The 23213-nt window shown below is 41.2% G+C and overlaps 1 protein-coding gene across 2 annotated transcripts in view; it reads right to left on the reverse strand.

Annotated features, from left to right (window-relative positions):
- Window positions 1-14246, reverse strand: part of slc46a3 (solute carrier family 46 member 3) — a 29513-nt gene extending 15267 nt beyond the window's left edge. Inside the window, exon 1 of one of the 2 annotated variants that reach the window (XM_034178310.1) lies at window positions 14182-14246. The gene's annotated coding sequence lies outside the window, so the exon portion shown is untranslated. Of the gene's footprint in view, window positions 1-1057; window positions 1414-14181 lie in introns of those variants that run through there. The other variant, XM_034178309.1, reaches the window with a different exon arrangement.
- Between the last annotated feature and the right edge of the window lie 8967 nt (window positions 14247-23213).

Here is a 23213-nt window from a genome sequence, read left to right on the forward strand (position 1 = left end):
TATTTCCTGTTTAGGGGGAATTACTACAGGCAGATTCATGGTTGTGCGATGGGGTCTCCGGTAGGCCTGAGCGATTATGTGATCGTGATCGATGATCGTGAGAAATTTCAGGTCAATTACGATGATCAGCTCTGAGCATATTTCTCGATTACATGTGCACATTGTTGCAATACACATAATACAGTTGGTGGCCCCAATGCAACACTACGATGCAAACCACCATCATACTCGATGAAGACGACGCACGTGGTCACATGCGTGACAACAGCCAATCAGAGACGACCTTTTACTTCTTCGCTTCTGTTTCGCGTTCTAAACAGCATGAGCGAAAATGGAGTTAAACGCGGAGCTGAGAGCAGCGAAACCACTGAGCTCAGTGAGCGAAACAGATGTCCGCCATGACTTGGAGTTATCCTCCGAAGATGACGCTATTGTTGGGAAGAAAAGTCACTCAACGTCGGTTGTGTGGCGTTGGTTTGGATATCTCCAAAGTGACGCGGAGCAAATTAAGCCGATGTGCAAGGTATGTCGGCGGTCAGTGCCCTCAAAAACCGGCAACACAACAAATCTGTTTAATCATCTGAAGAAGTACCACCCAAGTGATTATACGGAAAGCATGAACATGCGAGCGGAGTCCTCACAGTCTGCCACTGCCTCCAGCACACGTAGCATTAGCAGTTCTGCCGCTTCGAGTGGTGCAGCCACCGAATCAAAGCAGCAATCAATCGTGTCATCTTTTGCAGCCATTGCGCCATATGAGCAACATTCTAAGAGGAGAAAAACTATTACACACGCAATTGCTTTTTGCTTTGCAAAAGACATGATGCCTTTAAACTCAGTGGGGAAAGAGGGATTTAAGCATTTAATTAAAGTGCTGGACCCGAGGTACCAAATCCCTGGCAGAAAATATTTTTCTCAAACTGCAATGTCACAGCTTTATGATGAATGCCGAGGAAAGCTGGAGACTGAGCTTAAAGATGTGAAATACTTTGCAACTACCAGTGACCTTTGGTCAAGTTGCACATCGGAGCCTTATTTGAGTCTCACAATACATTACATTGACAAGGAGTGGGGTCTTCAAAGCAGGTGCTTGCAGACGGTGTATTTTCCAGAGGACCACACTGCCGAAATAATCAGTCAGGGGCTGGAGGACGCACTGGAATCATGGGGCCTGAGCCAAGACCAACTGGTGTGCATCACAACAGATAACGGAGCCAACATAGTAAGAGCTGTTGCTCTGAAAGGCTGGACTCGGTTGCAGTGTTTTGGTCACCGGCTGCACTCAGCTATAGGTGAGTAAAACAGAAAGTTGTTCCATATTAATGTTTAGCTTTCAAAATAACAGAATGATACTGGTTATTTTATTGATTTACTATTCTTTCTGATGCTATATCTATTTGACATATCACGTTTTTGGCTGTCCCTTAATTTTTGCTAATAGCTCCTGAATATTTTGAGATAAAGTATTTTTCTAAATTTATGCGAACTGATATGATATTGTGTTTATATTAAAAGTTTGTAATTTTTTTTTTTTTTTTTTTTTTTTTTTTTTTTTTACTGTTCTCCAGAGGGAAGCATGAAGGACAAGAGAATTGAGAGAGCCATCAGTGTGTCTGAAAAAGTGGTCAGTACTTTTTCTTACTCATGGAAAAAGAAAAGGGCACTAGCAGCTGCTCAAGATGAACTCAAACTGCCAAAGCACAGGTTGATTACAGAATCCCCTACCAGGTGGGGGTCTCGTCATGCCATGATAGCAAGAGTACTGGAGCAGGAGAAGGCTATTGCAAAGGTTTTATCAGATGATCGAAAAAACAGGCATCTGATTCCAACATGGCAGGACATTGATGTTTTGGAGTCTGTCCACAAGGCCCTAAATCCACTTGTTGACTTTACTGATGCCCTTTCAGGAGAAGCATATGTTAGTGTCTCGTGTGAAACCTGTCCTTCAGCTATTCAATGAAGAGGTCTTGAAGCCAGCAGATACTGACACAGACCTTACCAAGGCCATCAAGAGTTCAATCACCAGCTACCTAAATGAAAAATTTGATGATGCTGCTACTGATGACCTCCTGTGCATGGCAACCCTTGTAGATCCTCGCTTCAAGATTTACTACATCCACGCTGACAAAGTAGAGACTGTTAGGGCCAGTGCTGTCTCTCAAATGTTGGATGAATGGAAGACATCACACTGTAGGTCTACTACAGCAGTAAAAGCTACAACTTCAGCTACACCAGTAAAAATACAGAAGAAAACACTGGGGAGCTTTTTCAAAAAGCCCTACTCTGTTTCTACTTCTGGTCTAACTGACCAGCAGGCTGTTGAGGCAGAACTAAACAGTTATCTGCTAGCGTCAAATGCAGACAGTGAAACCAATCCGTTGGCATGGTGGAAGACCCACTCCGAAACATATCCCAAAGTTAGCCTATTGGCAAGGCAGTACCTGTGTATTCCTACCACCAGCTCCCCCTCAGAGAGGGCTTTTAGTACAGGGGGCAGTATCGTGTCCTGCCACAGGGCAGCTTTAAGGCCAGATGCAGTAGACAGGCTCGTCTTTCTGGCAAAAAACCTAAGCCTAAGTCCTAAATAATGTGCACTAGATAATTTCAACATGTGTAATGTTTACAAGTTTTGCACATTTTATTCAGGTGTTTTGTAGCATGTAAGATGATGCACATTTGAAATAAGCAAAGATTTAACAGTGTACGCTATGTAGCATCATAACTTGAAAATGATGTTTACATATAATGGTTTTCATTATCCCTGAGGGGCATTTCCAAAAATACAGTTGAATGAAAATAGTTTTGTTTTTTTTAATTTGCTCCATTTCCTTTGTATGTTAATATAATGTTGGGTTTACTGTTTGAAATTTTGACCACAAGGAATGTTGTTTGCAAAAGGCAATTGCAGTATTCAATGCTGCTAATATTTATATGGTTAGATGTTTGTTTTGCATTGAGTTTAACTTGAAACTAGCTAGTCTGCACTGTTATTAAAGATTATGAATGTTTGCAAGTAGCAATGATGCTAACAGCATATGTAGAATCATTACTTGAAAGTGATAATGTTTACATTTTTTCATTTTCCCCAAGGGGGCAATTTGTTTGTTTTGGGTCCTTCATACCAGCAAAAGCACTTGAGTTTAAGCTAGTTGCTGTGTTTTTCTACTTGTTTTCCTGTTGAGTGTATATATATATACATACATACATACATATACATACATACATACATATACGTACATACATATACATACACACACACACACATTTAATTTGCTTTGTTTTTACTTCATATGTTAAAATGTTGAAGTTTCTTCAGTTTTCATTGCAGATACTTTAAAACTGGCAGTTTGAAACAAATAAAAAAAATTGTGATAATTGAGATCGAACGATATGAAAAAAAAAAATCGTGATCACATTTTTTGCCATATCGCCCAGGGCTAGTCTCTGGTATCCCCCATTGTGGCCAATCTGTACATGGAGCAAGTGGAGAAGACAGCCTTGACGTCTTTCACGGGCATCTCTCCCAGTCACTGGTTCAGATATGTTGATGACATGGGTTAAAATCAAGCAACAGGAAGTTGAGGACTTTACAGAACACATCAACTCGGTGGACACCAATATCAAGTTCACACGTGAGGATGCCAGAAACATCCATTTAGCCTTCTTGGACTGATGTTACGATTGGAGAGAACAGGCAGCTCCAAACAGGGGTTTACAGAAAACCAACTCACACTGACCAATATCTGCTCTTTTGCTCAAACCACTCCCTTGAACACAAGCTCGGGGTGATCAGGAGGACGCTTCAACACAGAGCCCTACAGGTGCCCACAAATGCAGAGGGAAGGGCTAAAGAACAACTTGTCCGGAAAGCCCTCACAGTATGTGGGTACCCACGATGGTACCTGGACAAAGTCCCAGAGAACAAAGAGACCAGATAGACAGGAGACAGAGACAAGAAGAAGAGTGTCTCTCCCTTATTTAGCAGGAGTAGGGGAAAAACTACAAAGGATCTTCAGCCAGCACAAAATCCCAGTTTACTTTAAACCGGTTAACACCTTGAGACAGAAATTAGTTCACCCTAAGGACAGGATCCCTGGTTACAAACAGAGTAATGTAGCGTATTCTATCGAACACTACACAGGTGAGACTAAGTAACCTTTACACAAAAGGCTATACCAGCACTGCAGAGAGGGCACCAGTGGACCTCAGTCTGCAGTTCATCTCCACCTTAAGGAGATGAATCACACGTTTGAGGACAAGGAAGTTAAAATATTAGCCAGAGAGAAGAAATAGTTTGAGAGAGGAGTCAAGGAGGCATTCTTTGTGAAATGTTTGAAACCCAGCCTTAACCGGGGAGGGGGGTCTGAGACATGCTTTATCCCCTGTTTACAATGGGGTACTCAGGTCAAAGCAGTTTCAGTCTTTTGTTCATGGTAATGAGTCATTCACGTCGTCAGCAGAGTCGTCAAGGGAGCCATCAGGAGAGGGACAGCTGCCCTGTCATTAGGAGGGTGCTAACTAGAGCTACTGTTTAGTCACTAGCCTATAGCAGTCTGCCTCTTGGTAGGAGGGGTCTGGTTAGGTTTAAAACTCCAGCTTTTGTTACTTCTTGATTACTCTTCTCTACAAGAGTCAAGACAGAAGTCAGACCACCAGAGCAAGAATTTTACCTGAGGAAACTTCTGCGATTTGAAGCAAAACATCCTCGTGTCAAGCAACCCAGTCTAGATTCAAGCTTCTCTACCATCTTAAGGGACAGACATCTCCCATTACTCCTTCCCTCACGGGGGATAACTGCCCTCCACCTACTTCACACGCCCCCTCCCCTTCAGCTCTCCCTCACATCACAGATCGGGTGAGGAGGGAGCTGCAGAGGCTATACATCAGAAAAGCAGCCGGTCCAGATAATGTGTGTCCCAGGCTGCTGAGACCTTGCTCATTTCTAAGTGAGCTCGGGAGTCCTCTCCAGTATCTTCAACCTGAGTCTACAGTTGAGGCATGTCCCCTCCCTCTGGACAACATCCTGTGTTGTCCCACTACCCAGTATCAGGCATCCCAGAGATTATCACCCTGTAGCATTGACCTCATAATGAAGACCTTGGAGAGGTTAGTGCTGCAGTTGCTGAAGTCACAGGTACAGCAAGTCCAAGATATTCTCCAGTTTGAATACAGGGAGAGAGTGGGGGTGGAGGATGCTGTCCTCTACCTTCTCCATCACACCCTCTCCCACCTGGATGAAGGAGTTTGCACTGTGAGGGTGCCATTTTTGACTTCTCCTGCGCTTTTAATACCAACCAGCCTCACCTGCTGCAGGAGAAGCTCATTGGGATGGCTGTGGAGCCACTCTTGGTGTTCTGGATCATGGACTATTTCAGGGGTGGCCAAGTTCGGTCCTCGAGAGCCACATTCCTGACACTCTTGGTTGTCTCCCTGCTCCAACACACCTGAATCCAATGAAAGGCTCATTAAAAGTCCGCTAACGAGTCTTTCATTGGATTCAGGTGTGTTGGAGCAGGGAGACTGTCATGAATGTGGCTCAAGGACTGAACTTGGCCACCCCTGGACTAGTTAGGCCGCAGTATGTACGCATGGGACTTAACATCTCCAGCACCCTGAGCTGCAGTGTGGGAGCTACCCAGGGGACGGTAATGTCTCCTGCTCTATTCACACTGTATAGATCTGACTTCTACCATAACACCACAACCTGCCACATGCAGAAGTTTTCAGATGATACAGCTATTGTGGCCTGTATCAAAGAGGGGGAGAGAGAGAGTACAGGCAGTCGGTGGAGGACTTTGTGGCTTGGTGCCAAAAGAGCCAGCTCCAGCTGAATGTCCAGAAAAGGAAATGGTCCTGGACTTCAGAAGGAAGCCTCTAATGCCTCAGCCGGTATGCATAGAGGAAATGTGGAGATGGTACCATCCTACAAGTACCTGGGAGTGGTGGACAATAAGCTGGACAGCCAACACAGACATTTACAAGAAGAGCCAGTCCAGGCTGTACTTTCTCTGAAAGCTGGGCTCATTTAACATCTGCTCTAAACTGCTGCATATGTTTTATCAGTCAGTGGTGGTGAGCGCTCTCCTCTATGCTGTGGTCTGTTGGTGCAGCACCAGTAAGAAGAACATCTCCCACCTGAATAAGACCATTAAAAAGGCTGGGTCAGTGGTGGGACTGAAGCTGGCTCCAGTGGAAGAAGTGGTTGAGCAGAGGACTGTCCTGGATCAAGGCAATTATGAACAATGCCTCACACCCTCTACATGAGGCCTTCAGAGAGGAGGAGCATGTTCAGCAGCAGACTGCTGTCCCAGCGCTGCCCCACAGACAGACTGAGGAAGTCCTTTGTGCCTTGTGCCATTAGTTTGCACAATACTCCGACCTAGCAAGAGTCCTGTGTCTGTTTGTATAAATATTTTACAAACTGATACTGTTTTTAATGTAATGTTGTATTTTATTAATTTGTTGTGTGACTGTTGTGTTTGAGCAGTGGGCCAAATGTAATTTCCTTTGGGATGAACAAACTTATTTATCATACCCACTTTTACAACAGCGGACAGAGATTCAGTGTCTTGCCCAAGGACAGATGGGTAATGAAGATTACCCATTCATTGGCAGATATCGGATCGCAAATGAAAAATTGTGGCTTGGAGCATTGACTCCTCATCCAAGCATACACTAGTAACTGGTCATTCAATAAAATTCATTCCAGCAGTACCTGATGAGCCTTCAAAGAGCCCTAGTACCAGAGACTCTAGTCTCCAATCAGTTTACATTAAAAACAGTACATGAGACTCGGCTCTTCATTAGTTTAATAATTACAACCCCCATTTGAGATCTACTCAAAGGCCGTGGATATCGTTACGGTAACGATGTGTTGTTGGTTGTTAAGCCAAAAACTAAGGAGAAACATCTGTTGACCAAGGGAGTTAAACAGAAAATCAAACCCATCTCCTACATGACAGGCAGGGATACTTGCCACTATACTAATGAGGACCTAGCAGTAAATTACAGAACTGTGGCAGCTGCTGTAAGATTTAGAGTTACTGCTGCCACAACTGTAACCACTTCATAAATCTTATGGTTTATTCCTTGATTCACACATTAATAAGCACAGACATTTGCCAATGCCCACCCCCACACACAATGTCATGAAAAGACTAAAATCAAAGTCAGCACCTGAACATGACAAAAAAAAAAAAAAAAAAAAAAAAAAAAAAAAAAGACACTTCAAAGACAATTGTAACCTGTATTAATTTTCTATCCACTTTTGGTGAAGTCTATAAATTTCAGCCTTCAGTTTTTTTCCAGATAATGTCAAGAGTTTTTACTTCTTGTGCAGGACAACCTGGTTAGACACCAGGCAGTTGCTTGTTCATAATTAAGCACAGATGTTCAAGTATCAGATTTTCAGTTGTGGGGGAGTCATATTTTGATGTGCAATTCTACTTTAAATAAATTCCTTAAAGCAACATTTATACTGAAAAACAAGTTTAACCTTTGCACAGCTCTGAGGTGGTCTGGTTTGGGAACCACAGAATCTCGTCTCTGCTGTTTGCAGACAATGTGGTTCTGTTGGCTTCGTCAAATCATGACCTTCAGTGTGCACTGGGGTGGTTTGCACCCGAGTGTGAAGCGCCCGGGATGAAAATCAGCACCTCCAAATCTGAGGCCATGGTTCTCGACTGGAAAAAGGCGCTTTGCCCTCTTCAGGTCGGTGGAGTGTCCTTGCCTCAAGTGGAGGAGTTTAAGTATCTCAGGGTCTTGTTCACGAGTGAGGGACAGATGGAGCGTGAGATTGATAGAAGGATCGGTGCAGCATCTGCAGTGATGCGGTTGCTGTATCGGACCGTCATGGTGAAGAGAGCTGAGTAGGGGGGGCAAAGCTCTCAATTTACCGATCGATCTACGTTCTACGTCGAGGCCCCGGGGAAGACCCAGGACACGCTGGAGGGACTACATCTCAGCTGGCTTGGGAACGCCTTGGGGTTCCCCCGGAAGAGCTGGGGGAGGTGTGTGGATCGGGAGGTCTGGGCGGCTTTGCTTGAGCTGCTGCCCCCGCGACCCGACTTCGGATAAAGCGGAAGAAAACTGATGGATGCTCTTCCCATGTCAAATTTGAAAAGCCTTCTGATAAAGTCAGATTGCACAGCTAAATATTTGATCCAAGCTATTTTGAAGTTTCCTACCACATAAACTTGAGTGCCTTTATTGGAGAGTGGTGTCAATTTAGAATATTGGGCCATTTTGGGTTCAACTGCGCTGAACTACTGAATGAACCTTTAATGTTCAACTTTTTTTTTTTTTTTTTTTTTTTTTAATCATTTAACCACACACAGGTACTATCAAAATAAATAGTTAAGCTATCAAATTTACAATTTGATTTAATGACCGGTTCAATGGAAATACATTATGATCAGACAGGACATTTTATCCGATGTGAAGAAAAATCTGCTGCACAAAATGTTATATACAGTGTTTATTACATGCAAAATACAAAAACTTTGGGACTTTTGTCCGGTGACTGCGAATATCTGGTTATACAATGACTGTTTAGGTGAGTTTCAAGTGTCGTCCATCCCACAGCTGACCATTTCCCCAAAATTTTCTTCTGTTTGGATCTGAAGGGAATCTGTATGACGCTCTTGCTGTGTCTATTTGTGCCTCCAAATGCACAGCAACCCAACATTTTCAGCTAACAAATAAAATAGCTGAATTTACATGCATAGATTAACAAATGCTATTTTGAACCCAAGATGGCATTTTGCCACTCTGAACTTACGCAGACTGCACATAGACAGCTTATTAGAATGTCAGCAATTTCAAGTACACTCAACAAAAATAAACGCAACACTCTTGGTTTTGCTCCCATTTTGTATGAGATGAACTCAAAGATCTAAAACTTTTTCCACATACACAATATCACCATTTCCCTCAAATATTGTTCACAAACCAATCTAAATCTGTGATAGTGAGCACTTCTTTGCTGAGATAATCCATCCCACCTCACAAGTGGGCCATATCAAGATGCTGATTAGACACCATGATTAGTGCACAGGTGTGCCTTGCCCACAATAAAAGGCCACTCTGAAAGGTACAGTTTTATCACACAGCACAATGCCAGATGTTGCAAGATTTGAGGGAGCGTGCAATTGGCATGCTGACAGCAGGAATGTCAACCAGAGCTGTTGCTCATGTATTGAATGTTCATTTCTCTACCATAAGCCATCTCCAAAGGCGTTTCAGAGAATTTGGCAGTACATCCAACCAGCCTCACAACCGCAGACCACAGGTAACCACACCAGCCCAGGACCTCCACATCCAGCATGTTCACCTCCAAGATCGTCTGAGACCAGCCACTCGGACAGCTGCTGAAACAATCGGTTTGCATAGCCAAAGAATTTCTGCACAAACTGTCAGAAACCGTCTCAGGGAAGCTCATCTGCATGCTCGTCGTCCTCAATCGGGGTCTCGACCTGACTCCAGTTCGTCATCATAACCGACTTGAGTGGGCAAATGCTCACATTTGCTGGCGTTTGGCACGTTGGAGAGGTGTTCTCTCCACGGATGAATCCTGGTTCACACTGTTCAGGGAAGATGGCAGACAGCGTGTGTGGCTCTGTGTGGGTGAGCGGTTTTCTAATGTCAATGTTGTGGTTGGAGCGGCCCATGGTGGCGGTGGGGTTATGGTATGGGCAGGCGTCTGTTATGGACGAAGAACACAGGTGCATTTTAAATGCACAGAGAAACCGTGACGAGATCCTGAGCCCCATTGTTGTGCCATACATCCAAGAACATCACCTCATGTTGCAAGGATCTGTACACAATTCTTGGAAGCTGAAAATGTCCCAGTTCTTGCATGGCCGGCATACTCACCGGACATGTCACCCATTAAGCATGTTTGGGATGCTCTGGACCGGCGTATACGACAGAGTGTACCAGTTCCTGCCAATATCCAGCAACTTCGCACAGCCATTGAAGAGGAGTGGACCAATATTCCACAGGCCACAACTGACAACCTGATCTTCTATGCGAAGGAGATGTGTTGCACTGCATGAGGCAAACGGTGGTCACACCAGATACTGACTGGTATCCCCCCCAATAAAACAAAACTGCACCTTTCAGACTGGCCTTTTATTGTGGGCAGTCTAAGGCACACCTGTGCACTAATCATGGTGTCTAATCAGCATCTTGATATGGCACACCTGTGAGGTGGGATGGATTATCTCAGCAAAGGAGAAGTGCTCACTATCACAGATTTAGACTGGTTTGTGAACAATATTTGAGGGAAATGGTGATATTGTGTATGTGGACAAAGTTTTAGATCTTTGAGTTCATCTCATACAAAATGGGAGCAAAACCAAAAGTGCTGCGTTTATATTTTTGTTGAGTGTAATAACTGAGCTGATTCTCATTTACTTATTTTTGTTCTTTGGATTATGTAAGATTGATCACTCCTAATCTATGCCTGCCATGATTAGCCATTTGATTTATTTTCTCTTTTATTACTTTGACACTTTCTTCCCTTCTAGTCTCACTGGGACAAACACTCAATTCTAAAGATTATCATTCTTTAATCACAGTTTATACAAGTTTTGTAGAATCACCATCAGCAAGTACACACACACACACACACACACACACACACACACACACACACACACACACACACACACAATATGGCTGCCTCGGGTGGTGCAGGTAGCGTGATATGGATGAATAATATGGTAGGCACTTTTTAGCCACTCCAAGTCTGATGTGGAAATTTGGCAAACATCCCCAATCCATTATGTATTAAAAGTATTTTCAACCACAGGATATTTGGGAGGGGTGGTGGGGAAGTAAGTATTTGGGGGGGAAAAAAAGTCTTATATTTGAGGAAATAAAAAGCCCATGAAAGTTTGCGCATCAGACTTATAGGGTTGCTAAATGGTGCAAGTTATGCATTCATATCGCGCAATATCTTGCAAAATGCATAACCCGTGGTGTGTATATGTATAGCCAGTCTGCCACAAGACTGTTGTATTCGAGGGATGCTGGACAAAATAAGAAATGGTTCAAGTACCGAGTTACATTTTACTGACAGAAGCAAAAAAATAAACTCTTAATAAAAATACTGTTTCTAGCTGAACAAAATACTTATCAATATATAATAGAGAGAATTAATGGGTGATTCTTAGACTACGGGCACTTGTGTCCTTTGATCATATTGTATGAAAAATAAGTTTCACACTTTTACAGTTATCTTTACAATGATTTACAAGTTTAAGAAATTTGTTCTAGTAGTCTATGATGACTTTTTCAGCATCATTATATGCAAATATTGCTGTTTTGTGCTTGTCCCACACCCAGACTTTTGATCTTCAATGATAAAAATGAATGGTAAAGAAACATTTTTTCCTAATGTTTTAAAATATCTCAAAATATCAGTAAAATAATCAAAACATAATTGGGGTATTCAATGTCATACAACTGTTGTGATTTTTTTTTAATGTCGTCCCACACTATTGCCATAATTTCCACCACAACACTAATGTAATTCCACAATTTTCCAAATTATTAGAAAAGTTATTCAATAATAGATTACACAAATTCATAAATAAACATAAATTACTTACTGATAGTCAATATGGATTCAGAGCACATAGTTCAACATCACTTGCATTAATAGAATCAGTTGAGGAGATTACAAACGCCATATACCACAAATTACATTCAGTTGGAATATTTATAGACCTTAAAAAGGCTTTTGATACAATCAATCATGACATATTAATCAGTAAACTTGAACAGTATGGGATTAGGGGGTTGGTGTTGCACTGGGTGAGAAGCTACTTAAGTAACAGAAAACAGTTTGTGAAGTTGGGGGAATATACATCATGCTTGGACAATGCTTGTGGTGTCCCACACGGGTCAGTATTGGGTCCAAAACTGTTTCAAACTGCGGTACAAAAATATGTTTTTTTTCTAGGTATAGGGAGGAGGAAGGGTAATGAGGGTTAGGGTGTTTTTGTTTTTTGCTTCGGCTTGTAAATATATAGTATTTTGTATGTAAGTAGGTATGTGTAGGTGTATATTTATGTTTGTGTATATATATATATGTATATGTGTATATATGTGTATGTATATGTATGTTGATATGTATATATATTGATATCGGTTTAGGTGTGTAGGAATCTATGTGTATATGTGGCAAAGGGTATTACTGGTTGTGGGGAAGAAGGGGTAGGGATAAATAAGCTGATGCTTCACCCTACCCCTTTTCGGACATGTTGGGTACACAGTAGGAACTTTTTTGTTGTTGTCTTTACTGATCTATCTTGTAATTGTTGTTGTATCAAATGTTCGAAATAAACAGTTTTCATTCATTCATTCAATGTCCCTTTAAACAGTTTGTATGAGAGATTGTTTGGGTAGTTTCTATGGAGATATCAGTGACATCAGAGCACATGTATATAGCGCCAAATCACAACAAACAGTTGCCCCAAGGCGCTTTATATTGTAAGGCAATGGTGTGGTGGAAATTACATTTACAAGGCCAATAGTGCCTGTAGTTAAAGAATCACCCTAATACAAAATCTTTATCCAAAAAAAAAAAAAAGTTATGTGAACTTAACCAAAGTTACATCTAACCTTGGCAGTAACTAAGTTTTACAAACTTATGAGACAAGCGGTCTCACCATAGGTTGCTTAGACTAAATTCATCAAAACATGATCTTATTTTCTTGAAATTCTACAATATTCTTTAACATTTTAGTCCTGTCTCAGCTCAGACAGTGGCATATGGTAGAGGTGCAATGTATTTTCATTGCGGGAAGCCTTGCTTGCATCAACTCCATTTTCAGATAGGAGATCAACATTTGAAGACCTAATCCTGCTGAAGGTTCCATTTCCATACCACAGCACAATGACAGTATCACTGGTTGACCTGATCAGTGTGCTTTTTCTGTAGTGAGCAGGATCATTATTCCTGGTGATAGATATATCTGTTTCAGAAAGATCTAAACTGTCATGACATACACTGTTTTCAAAAATACCTCTACAGCACCACAGTGAAGGTCTTTGTGTTAAAAAAAAGAAAAAAAAAAGAATATACAGGAGACAGAAATCTAAATACAATCTCAATTGACATTTGGCAATAGAAAAGATGTTTTTCATTGAGCTAGGGTGAAAATCTTGAGGGTTTTTTTTTTTTTTAAACACAGGGCAGTATTTTTTTCATGCATTCAACTTCTGATATGGCCAGCTGTCTATTTTGTGACATAAGCACGCTGTATTTATGAATACGTATATAAAAACTGACTGTGTATTAACATTATGTTCACAATGTTTGTGTGAAATATCAAAATTTTACCATGAATAATTTGGAGTAGACAAGTATTAGAGGTTCTGCTTTTGGCTCCAATGTCTAAATTTTGTTGTGCTTTTCAACTTTGCTTGTTTGTCATTTGGCAATGATTTTTAGACAAATTGTAACACCTAAAAACTGAAGTTTTGAAATTTCAAATATGGTTTGAGAGTTCCATGCAAACTTTTTGGGTGCCTATTTAAATAGAAATGTATAACGGGGCAAAATAGGTGGCACTGTCCGAAATTTTCAACTAAAAAAAAAAAGCAATTTCATGCGATTTTCACCATATATTAGTATTTTTTTAATAACATTTTCATGACTACAGAAAATGTATAGCTCAAAAGCCAGCTATTTTCTGCTAATAACGCCACAAAAATAAAACATATCCAAAAAATTCGTTTCCTGAGATTTTTTTTTCACGCCCATGGCAGTAAAATGTAACTTAAATGCTTGGAGTTTGTCATAAACAGACACGCAACTAAATACAATAACCCTGATAAACAGGTTTAACTGAACCATTTATAAAAAAAAAAAAAAAAAAAAAAAAAAAAAAAAAAAAAAAAAACACGGCTTTGCTGACTACTAGTTGACCTTATTCGAGGGAGGTTGGTCAAAACGAAGATATTAAGATAAACGCACGTGTCGGTTAACATAGCAACCAACGCGCGCACCAGCTCAAATTGGTTACAGATTAACGACAGCTGTTTTGTGCTCGTTGGCGCCATTAAGATTAAAACACGCAACTGAATGCCGTAAACCGGTTTAAATGAACTCTTTCAAAAGAGTACAAACCCGACTTTCTCCGTAAGCGCTGCGTGTAGAACATCACTCACCTTTCTCCCACCACCACACCAAAAACAGTATATACAAACCACGGCTGCGGTTCCCTTTTTATACACAGCCTTCTTCTTCGTCTGTCTTCGACTTTGCAGTTTGCACACCAACCCGCCACCAACTGTTTGGGAGTCTGACGCATGCTATATTAATAAGGAAAAGGAAAGATAAGTTGCCTCCAAGCAGGTGGTGTAAGTGTAGAAAAACAAAGTAATCCCTGAAGTGTTAAACTGGTCTGTCCTAGCACTCTGATATCATCTAACATCATTTTTCTCTGTCTGTTACATGCTTGGCGCTCCAGTAACACGTGCTCATACAACACTGACGGTTTCATGTTTTCCAGTGATGTGAGTATGATTTAAACATGTGTCGTGTGATAACTACTTCTTCCCTGTGACTCCATCTCTCCTGTCTCCTTAACGCAACCTGTCCCTGAATTTTATGTGAAAACTGACCTTTAGATTCCCTTTGCCATTACTTTTGCCATGCTTTTTACATTTCTGTCTTGATGATAGTTTTGACTTCAGATTTACTAAGTGGAATGTTGATCTGTATGTCTGATTTCACCACTGCTTTAGACAGCTGATCTACTACTTCATTGCCCTCAATTTCAGAATGAGATGGAACCCACATGAAACATACTGAATTATTATGTTGTACTTTAAAAAAGCTTTGAAGACTCTCATTGATCAGGTCTGGCCTGCAAACATTTTTTTCCATTTGCAATGCTGGTAATGCTGCCTTTGAATCTGAATAGATGACATGGTGACTGAACTTCAGCTCCTCTACCCACCACAGTGCAAGCAAAATTGCTAGGAGTTCCACAGAAAAGACAGCTCCATGATCTGACAGTCTTTTTATAAATGACTTATGAAATTGGCGAATTTAAACCATTGCTCCTGTCTTTCCTGTGAGTGGATCTTTAGATCCATTTGTAAATATTTAAATCATATCTGTATATTTCATATTAAGGTACCGTTGAACTAGGCCATTCATCCCCACCGTACTTATTACTTTCCTTTGAAAGTTTCTCCATGTCAAAGTCTACTTGGGGCATAGGAAAAAACCAAGGGGGAACAACAGACAATGGTACTACACAACTATGCATGAGTATTTCCTACCCAACCAATACATTTCTTTAATTTTACCATTAAATTCATCTACACTATCAAAATTATCTTGGCATAAATGCTCCAACCGCACACTACAAATTGCATGATATGCTGCCCAGTTTGCGTTACTTAATTTCCATCTGGTAAAACTTGCCTCCACAAGATGGACTGTACCCAGTCCTATTTCACAGACAATTGGGTAATGATCTCTACCTATAGTAGTACCCTGAAGGACATCCCATTTAGAAAGCCCTCCTAGGTCTGAAGAAGCCAGAGTAAGGTCAATAGATGACTCAGTCAGAGGTACAATTGAAAATGAAGTTGATGACTGAAAAGTGTGTATTAGTATTACTTGTGTTGTAGAACCGTTTTGTATGATATGATTTGGTGTTGAGTCACTTATTAAACATTTTTATACAATAGTTATAGCTCTCAGGAGTCTGCTTTTATTCCATATTAACTAAAATTTTAAAACAGTTTTACAGATACATATACAGATTCTTTATTGGCATTGTAATGTGTACAATGAAAGGTAAGTTGCAAGCCTTTCAGTGCAAATATAAAACTGAGTAAACCATGCCCAGACTTGAAAGATCTGGAGAAGATGCCGACGCAACGCTCGAGTAGTCTCTCCAGGGCGTGAGCCTGGGCAGAATATATGAAGGTCCTGGATTGCCCAGTCGTCAGAACCCCCCTTGTAACCTCGATGATGTGGTCCAAAGGAGTGCGAGCACAATGTTTGGTATCAGGTTGGCTGCAGGATCTGCCAGGAGGGCATCAAGTTGACTGCCAATCCATCTCAGGGACTCCACTTTGGATTTGGGAAAGGTTTACTCCCTCGCCTTTTCCTGTCCAGAGGTGCTCACAAGGTAGTGAGGCTGTAACCCATAGCAGGGGGTTTGGAATCAGTGTTTTTCTTCATCTAGATGGGCTACCAACCAAGGCTGACGAGTCTCAACTACCCGAAGCAAGTGGTTCTAAGGTGCCAGTGACCCCCTTTGCCCCTTCTTCTGTCAGTAGAAACAGTTTCACCGGGCTTAGTAGCTAAGTCTCACATGAAGGCCAGGAGCTGGACCTAGTTATCAGAGGCTATTTGAGATGCACGCCATTGGGAGCACTTTATAAGCAGTGGGAGCTTGTCCCCACTACTACCCGCAGCTATAACAACCTTGAAACCAACCCTGAAACCTTTTCTTCTGGAGAAGAAAAAAATAAACATAAAATTTAAATGAATGAAAGAGGTATGTCCAGAGCGCAAATTAAAAAGAAAAAAGTTATAAGAACATAGTAGCAAAAAAGAGATTGCATATAAAAAAGAGAAAAGTATGTACAAAACTGGATATTTCAGTAGCAGTGTATATTGGACATAAAAGTGTGGCATGTGACATGGCTATTTGGTTCCAGTGGCAGTCAAAGCTCTAAGAGCAGTTGGGTAGAAACTGTTTTTCAGTCTATTTGTATTTGCTTTAATGGTCCTGTACCATCTGCTTGATGGCAGTAGCTCAAACAGAGAGTGGCAAGAGTGGGATGAGTCCTTTAGGATGTTGTTGGCTCTCCTGAGACACCAAAACCATGAAGGTCTCCCAGTGTGGGTAGAGGGCACCCAGTGATCTTCTCTGCCATTTTGGCAACCTTCTGGAGCTCTTTCCTGTTTGCCCCCGTGCACCTGGCAAACCACAAACAGAGGCATGTGAGGATGCTGTCCATGGTAGAGTGGTTAAAAAGACACGACCAATCTCTGGTTTATGTTAACTTTCCTGAGGATTCTCAAAAAGTGGATTCTTTGCTGTGCATTCTTTACCAAGTGTGTAGTGTTCCTGTCCCAGGTCAGTTTCTCATCTATGTAGACTCCCAGGAAACAGAAGTCCCTGCCTCTTTCCACACAGGTCCCGTCTGTTCTTAAATGTCTCCACAGAAACTGAATGTCTTATTGAGGCCGGGAGACCATTCCACAAAACAGAGGCACAGTTTCCAACACTACAACCCCTGGCAAAAATTATGGAATCACCGGCCTCGGAGGATGTTCATTCAGTTGTTTAATTTTGTAGAAAAAAAGCAGATCACAGACATGACACAAAACTAAAGTCATTTCAAATGGCAACTTTCTGGCTTTAAGAAACACTATAAGAAATCAGGAAAAAAAATATTATGGCAGTCAGTAACGGTTACTTTTTTAGACCAAGCAGAGGAAAAAAATATGGAATCACTCAATTCTGAGGAAAAAATTATGGAATCACCCTGTAAATTTTCATCCTCAAAACTAACACCTGCATCAAATCAGATCTGCTCGTTGACATTGACCCTGTGCCATGACATTGACCCTACATGTCTTCTTGCAAGGAATGTTTTCGCAGTTTTTGCTCTATGGCAAGATGCATTATCATCTTGAAAAATGATTTCATCATCCCCAAACATCCTTTCAATTGTCCAAAATATCAACGTAAACATCCTTTCAATTGATGGGATAAGAAAAGTGTACAAAATATCAATGTAAACTTGTGCATTTATTGATGATGTAATGACAGCCATCTCCCCGGTGCCTTTACCTGACATGCAGCCCCATATCATCAATGACTGTGGAAATTTACATGTTCTCTTCAGGCAGTCATCTTTATAAATCTCATTGGAACGGCACCAAACAAAAGTTCCAGCATCATCACCTTGCCCAATGCAGATTCGAGATTCATCACTGAATATGACTTTCATCCAGTCATCCACAGTCCACGATTGCTTTTCCTTAGCCCATTGTAACCTTGTTTTTTTTCTGTTTAGGTGTTAATGATGGCTTTCGTTTAGCTTTTCTGTATGTAAATCCCATTTCCATTAGGCGGTTTCTTACAGTTCAGTCACAGACATTGACTCCAGTTTCCTCCCATTCGTTCCTCATTTGTTTTGTTGTGCATTTTTCGATTTTTGAGACATATTGCTTTAAGTTTTCTGTCTTGACGCTTTGATGTCTTCCTTGGCCTACCAGTATGTTTGCCTTTAACAACCTTCTCGTGTTGTTTGTATTTGGTCCAGAGTTTAGACACAGCTGACTGTGAACAACCAACATCTTTTGCAGCATTGTATGATGATTTACTCTCTTTTAAGAGTTTGATAATCCTCTCCTTTGTTTCAATTGACATCTCTCGTGTTGGAGCCATGATTCATGTCAGTCCACTTGGTGCAACAGCTCTCCAAGGTGTGTTCACTCCTTTTTAGATGCAGACTAACGAGCAGATCTGATATGATGCAGGTGTTCGTTTTGGGGATGAAAATTTACAGGGTGATTCTATAATTTTTTTTCCTCAGAATTGAGTGATTCCATATTTTTTTCCTCTGCTTGGTCTAAAAAAGTAACCGTTACTGACTGCCACAATCTTTTTTCTTGATTTCTTATAGTGTTTCTTAAAGCCAGAAAGCTGCCATTTGAAATGACTTTAGTTTTGTGTCATGTCTGTGATCTGCTTTTTTCTACAAAATTAAACAACTGAATGAACATCCTCCGAGGCCGGTGATTCCATAATTTTTGCCAGGGGTTGTAGTTTCCAATACCACAAAAATCTACCTTCGAAAAAATTTTCAAGGTCAGAGTCCTGTTAGAAGTGGCTTTTCACAAGTTAATTTAGATGTGATCAAATGTCAGGAGTATGTATTTAGTTCATGCACTTGATTCCCCAACCAGTCCCAGCAGAAGACTGCCCCTCCCTGAGCCTGGTTCTGCTGGAGGTTTCTTCCTGTTAAAAGGGAGTTTTTTCTTCCAACTGTCACCAAGTGCTTGCTCACAGGGGGTCGTTTTGACCGTTGGGGTTTTTCCGTAATTATTGTATGGCCTTGCCTTACAATATAAAGCGCCTTGGGGCAACTGTTTGTTGTGATTTGGCGCTATATAAATAAAATTGATTTGATTTGATTCAAAGTTTTTTATGGTGGTGTTATGTTTTTTCAACTTTTTTGGTTTCTGAATTCTTTTTCAGATAATTTTCACAGAACATTGGTTATCTCTGCTATGTACAATTTCTCTGCTTTTTGGCAGTTGGTTTTGGACTGATAACGAAGACAGACAAACAGGCATAAGATTGGAACCTCCATCCAATTTTGGTGGTGTAGGTAAATCCATAACAGAAAAAGTGTGATTGGGGCACCTTTGATTGAGATACGAGTATAATGCAAAATGTACACCAAATGGACTTTTCAATATAAAATTCAAAAGTCTACAAAATCCGCAATCCGGATCAAACTTTGTCAGGCGATAGTGAGTGCCAGTTAGAGGTGAGCGGATCGATCCTAATATCGATAATATCGATACTAACGCTGGTACTGATATTGAACGATCCTTGTGTAAAAAGATCGATACTCAAGCTTTTTTTCTCTCCTGCATGCACTGACTGCTGCACACGCAGATTCATCAAAGTCTACTCTCTCTGTGTCACTGTGACACGTGCTGGGTAATCGGGAGAGTCCGGAGTTTTCCCGGTGGGCTGGACCAACCTGGGGCCGTTGTGAAGGGTGTTAGTATATGAATACATATATGACCACCACTGTTAGGCTACACAGCAAGACACTTGGGCTGCTGTATCTTAAAGAGAAGACATTAAGTATTAGAAATGTTTTACAATCATGAAAATTCACAAGAAAATAACTAAAGACTGCTTCTTTTGCAACGCTGTTATCTTTTCCAAAGCCTAAGGTGGGGACATACCATTACACGTTTAACACCCCTATGCATTCATTACAGTTAGTTCAGTCCAATCAAGCCCTGTGCGCTCAGAGGGGACTTGCGCTACTAGCAAGTATAGGAGGAGTGAAAAGATGGACAGAAAAAAGGCAGGTGGAGCTGAAAACGATAAAGAAAAAGAAAAGCTTTGGAGGAAGATGCTGCCAAGTGTGCAAAGCTCACAGATATTTTTCCAAGAAGACAGAGCGAAGAGGGAAATGGTAAATAGGGCCGGGGACAACAGGCTGCCTGTTATGTGCAACTGTGCAATAAAACCGTAAGGTTTAAAAGTTCAGAGCGCACGATTCATGTTCTCACACTGTACGGCCCGATGCTCTGATGCGATCTGTCTGCTCACATTGTACCTTCAAAAACCACATGTCGGGGTCGTGTTTCTTTTTTTAAGAAACATTTATTTCATGCCTATCAGCGCGCACAGTGAGTGAAATCAGGTGGGGAGACTGAACGCATATGCGCGCGCGCACACAGCAGACAGCAGCATGATTCATGAGGACGGTAAAAAAACAAAAACATTCATAATAGGTGCTGCTACTTACACTGTTGTATAAATAAACTATATTTCATACGGAGTCTTACAGCTGTGCTCATCTGTCGTAAATCCTGTTGTGTGTGTGTGCGCGCGCATATACATTCAGTCTCCCCCCACCCGATTCCACTAACTGTGCGCGCTGATAGGCATGAACTTCAATATGATATTAGGTTATTGTGAGGGAACGCAATAAAAAAACACAAGACTTTACATGAGATCACTGTTTGCTCTCTCCGGTGTTTGCTCATGCACAGTGCGCGAGGTAATCAGCGCGTAGACGCTTGTAGCAGAACCCTCACGAGCCACGACGGCCGACCAAAATATCAAACAGGTTTGATTTTCATCCGATCATATGATCCCCATCGGGAGGTGGTCGTGAGATGTTAAACGCAGCATGTTACTCCAGCGTAAGACCGCCGGGCTGCGAGTTTTGGCCCTTTTTCAGCCGATTTTTTCACTCGTGCGAGAATTTTTTTGGATCGCGCCGAGTTTCAGCTTAGTCGTGCGTCCTGCATCGTGCAGTCTACATGGAGTAGTGGTGGTGCACTGGTGAGTTAACAATACCGTTCTTGTTTTAACTAACTTTTATTTTTATTTTATCTATTATAAGCCACCCAATTTTCACAGTCAGTCAGCACATAAATGCTGGATTTAAATGCCACAGCAGAACTCTTATTATCCCTGTGCACTGGCAGTTTGTGAGCCGGTTGGATATGAAACTCCCGGGCTGAAAGATGTTCCCAGCACACCCCTGGTGTCACACAACATGGAGCAGTGCACCCTCCCCCCTCTGATCTTTTTTGTCACGTGGCTCAGCGGCGCCAGCCAACAGCCATGCAGGTGGGCTCAGCCTGGCCCGCCCACTCAGTTGTGTTGAGTGATATTTGTAAGTCCCTTCGGCTGCTCCCTTGTTTGCACTCCGGGTCGCCACAGCAAATCCAAGGTGGACCTGGATGTTGAATTGGCACACGTTTTATGCCGGATGCCCTTCCTGACTCAACTCCACATTACATGGAGAAATGTGGCGTGATTTGAACAGTGATGCCGGTAACGCGTTACTCTAATCTGACCACTTTTTTAGTAACGAGTAATCTAACGCGTTAATCTTTCCAAATCAGTAATCAGATTAAAGTTACTTCTCCATGTCACTGTGCGTTTCTATTATTTTTCATTGTGGGTCGATAACAGCATTAAACTTGGTCTGTGGGCAGGAGGTCGGGGTTCGACTGAACTGCTCACTTTAAGCGAGCTGTGAGCTTTTAATCCGCGTTTTTTTGCAGCTGCTCGACTCGTCGTCACCTCTTAAAGCGCGGTGATCAGCACACCTGCACTGAGCTTTACAAAGACATTTTTATACTTTTTTTCCTCCTTTATTTAGAATTCTGAGCTGAGCCGCTCCGTATCTGGTCGTTAAAAACAGCTGATCCTCCGCGACACGTCAACAACTAACACTATTTTCCACTCAAATGCACCTAAACTCTCTTTCTGAGGACCACATGATGCGAAAACTCAATAAAACTTTCTTACCTGTAAATCTGGTCCTGTTTTCTGCATAAATAAATGTTATCCATTCTTTGTGCTCAAACGCCAAAGCAGGGGCGAATCTAGATGGAATGGGGGCGTGGGGCAGGGATGTGCCCCCCCCACAACACCCCTAGATTAAAGGTGCAATTTTGAAGCCGTTTTTTACTACAACTAATATTGCTTAAAATAATAATTTCGACAAGTAAAATGTTTAGAGAGAATTTAAATGTTAGAAAAATGTTAGAATTTAATAGTTACATTTATAAACAATGTAGGTTCGAAATTGCAAGTTTTACTGTTACAGTGCTGTCAACAGTTAAATATGAGGTCAAGAAAGAGGTCTTTATTTTACTTTTTATAAAACAAGTATTTATTTTCATTGAAGTCAAGAAAGGGTGACTATAAAGTGAGTTTTGGCAAAACAGGTATCATTGTCATGTTGAGGTGGCAGAGGGTTGTTGTCGGCAGCTGGGAAAAGTAACTAAATAAGTAACTAGTAATCTAACTTAGTTACTTTTACAATTGAGTAATCAGTAAAGTAACTAAGTTACTTTTTCAAGGAGTAATCAGTAATTGGATTACTTTTTCATAGTAACTGTGGCAACACTGGATTTGAACCAATGATTTGAACCCGGAGCCTTCTGAACTGAAACCAAGTGCTTTAACCACTTGGCCACCACCCCTGATATTTATTAAACAAAAATTGTGATTGTGATAATAAAGTATTTTGTTGTCACGTACAATGTTTGGCGAAATTCTATCCTAGATCTTTTGGATCCTTTGGATCTATGAAGCTTAAATATGCAAAAGTATCGGTGTCAGTATCAATATTGGCGATACTTGCCCTGTATTTACTTGGTATCGGATCAATACCAAAATTCCCGGTATCGCCCACCTCTAGTGCCAGTCTGCACCTCACTTTCAAATACGAACGTGATTGGGGCATGTTTGATTAAGATATAATATAAAATATACATTAAATGGAGTTTTCAATGTTAAATTAAAATGGCCACAAAATGTGTAATCTGGATCAGATCGGGATCAAACTTTGCCATCCTACATAACCCTCTTAAATATGAAAGAAATTTGATTTTTTTTTTTTTTTTTTTTTTTTTTGACAGAGTTTAATTTTTGAAAATGAATGCG

The sequence above is a fragment of the Thalassophryne amazonica genome, chromosome 9, assembly GCF_902500255.1.
Source record: "Thalassophryne amazonica chromosome 9, fThaAma1.1, whole genome shotgun sequence".
NCBI lineage: Eukaryota > Metazoa > Chordata > Actinopteri > Batrachoidiformes > Batrachoididae > Thalassophryne > Thalassophryne amazonica.